This window comes from Rattus rattus, chromosome 10 (genome assembly GCF_011064425.1).
Source record: "Rattus rattus isolate New Zealand chromosome 10, Rrattus_CSIRO_v1, whole genome shotgun sequence".
Lineage (NCBI taxonomy): Eukaryota > Metazoa > Chordata > Mammalia > Rodentia > Muridae > Rattus > Rattus rattus.
In genome coordinates this window covers 83,433,348-83,435,708 of record NC_046163.1, presented here as the reverse complement: position 1 = coordinate 83,435,708, position 2,361 = coordinate 83,433,348, and the positions used below count along the sequence as shown (strand labels likewise).

General features: G+C 42.6%; 1 pseudogene; it reads left to right on the top strand.

The window, feature by feature from the left end:
• The first annotated feature begins 597 nt into the window (after positions 1-597).
• Positions 598-2,160, top strand: LOC116910848 (annotated as a pseudogene).
• Positions 2,161-2,361: the final 201 nt, after the last annotated feature.

Below are 2,361 nucleotides of genomic sequence, written 5' to 3'. Positions count from 1 at the left end.
AAGCTAATTCTGTTTCAAGACTAGACACCAATGAGAGTGAAATGTGACACAGATCATGAGTGAAGAGAAAAAAGCTACAGCAGAATGTATCTTTTTGGGTTGGGGATTTAGCTCAGTGGTAGAGCGCTTGCCTAGCAAGCACAAGGCCCTGGGTTCAGTCCCCAGCTCCGAAAAAAAAAAAAAAAAAAAAAAAGAAGGTATCATTTTGCTGGCATCTTTTATCTTACAGTACACTGTTAGGTTACTCGGTTTAGTGTTAAAGAGTTGTTAATTTTAATCAGTGTTGCCATTTGCCTCTTAGAATAGATTTCTCAATTCAAACTAGATGAGTATTTTGGCTTCCATGGAAAATTTCAGGAAGAAGCATGAGTTGTTAGGACTTAAAAAGAGCATTTGCAGGTTTATGTAAAGGCAGCTGACAGGAGAATGCCCTCAGATGGGGCTCTGAGAAGAACAGGGCTTCAGTTCAAAGGAAGAGCTTTATCCACAGCAACTGTAGACACTGCATGCAACTTGAAAAAATGGCAAAGTGATAGGCAGGATAGATGGAGACCACAATAACCACAAGGAACCTTTTCTGACCCTCGCAGATAATGAATGACCCAAAGGAACCAGAAGCTTTGTTCCAGGGACAGTGGGTGTATACCCAAGTGCCTGATGGAGGATGGAACTGGGCAGTAAGTTTTTCTTTTTCCTTCATTGAAGTCTTTAACTACGGCACCATTTGGTGTCTTCTTCAATAACTTAATGAACAATATTGTTTAATCCAACATCAAGATCTCATGGATAATATTGATACATGTATTTGTATTAACATTTTCAGCTTCCCTTCAGACAGTTCTTAGCAACTGCTTAGAACATCAGCTGGTGGTGACAACAGGGGGTGTTGCTTATCAGCATCAGAATGGTTGCTGCCTCCTTTTCCCAAAGGGTCTACTAAAGTACATCTCCACAGGTGCTATCTTGGGTTTGTGATACTGTTTTAGTTTCTAGCCAATTGTGACCATTCTGTAGAAGTACTTTGAGAAAGGGTGTTAGTTAGTCACTGTGGTTGCTTTTAGAGAGAGTGATTTGCAGTGTTTGCTTTCCCACCAGCTATCATAGCACTGAAGGATCCCTTTGGCTGGAGACAAAGCCTCTTCTTGGTGAGCCTTCTGCATCTGAACATCATGGTCTATGCTGACTTGTTAATACCTATTATTCTCAAAAGGGAAAGGTCACCAAAGGCAATCATTCTGGAGCCCCACAGAGAAGATCAGTACATGCTTGGAAACAAGAACACACAGACTTCGATAGACTCCATCAACTCAGGAATAGAACTAACTACCTCGCCAAAAAAATGTGCCTAGAGAAGCTATGACAGAGAAGGAAGCCAGGGCTGAGCAACAGCAGACCCTGGTGGCTGATCTCAAGCACAGCCAGAAGAAAGCTCCGCTGTTAGACTTTTCCATCTTGAAAAAGGAAAGTTTCATCTATTATATATTGTTTGGCCTTTTCACCAACCTGGGCTTCTTTGTACCTTCCCTGTCCATCATTGCTTTGGGTATCAGTCTAGGCATTGAATCTGTCCGTGCTATATTTTTACTGTCTACAATGGCCATTTCAGAAGTTTTCTGAACGATCAGGGCTGGGATTGTCCTCAACAGAAAGCCAATTTGCAAGATATATATCAAACTCATATGTGTCATTTTACTTACAATGTCTCTGTTAGCCTCCACTTTTGCTACCAAATCCTGGGATCTCATATTGCATAGTATGTATTTTGTCAGTATTGTTGGCACCATAAAAGGGACACACACCCCCAGTTTGGCCGAGGATGATGTTGTTGGGATAGAGAAGATATCATCCACACCTGGAGTCTATGTCTTCATTCAGAGCATTTCAGGGCTTGCGGGACCCCCTCTGGCAGGTCTGTTGCTTAACCCGACCAAGATATACAGCATGGCCCTCTACTTCTGCTCAGCTGTCATGTCATAGGCTGCTGTGTTCATTGACCTAGTAACACCATGTAAAAAGCATCTATGCCAGAATTCTCATTCTGGTGAAAACCAGTCAGATAGGCATCATGGGAAGGTGTTACAGGACAAACCCAAAGACTTTCTGGAAATGGATCTTGAGATATACGAACAAAGGTCTCATATGAAAATGGTTCCTGTGTGACACATTTTCAACCTGTAGTTTCTCTGCCAGTTGGGAATGGAACCCCTAGGGATACAGGCAGGGGCAGGCACCAACACTAGATCCCACCTTCAAAGCTGCATGAAGGGAATTCCTGTTGGACATAGGACTAGCAGCTGTCACTACCCGTCCAGTCCCTTTCACTTTTTCTTTAAGCCAAAACCAAAACACCATTTCCCATAC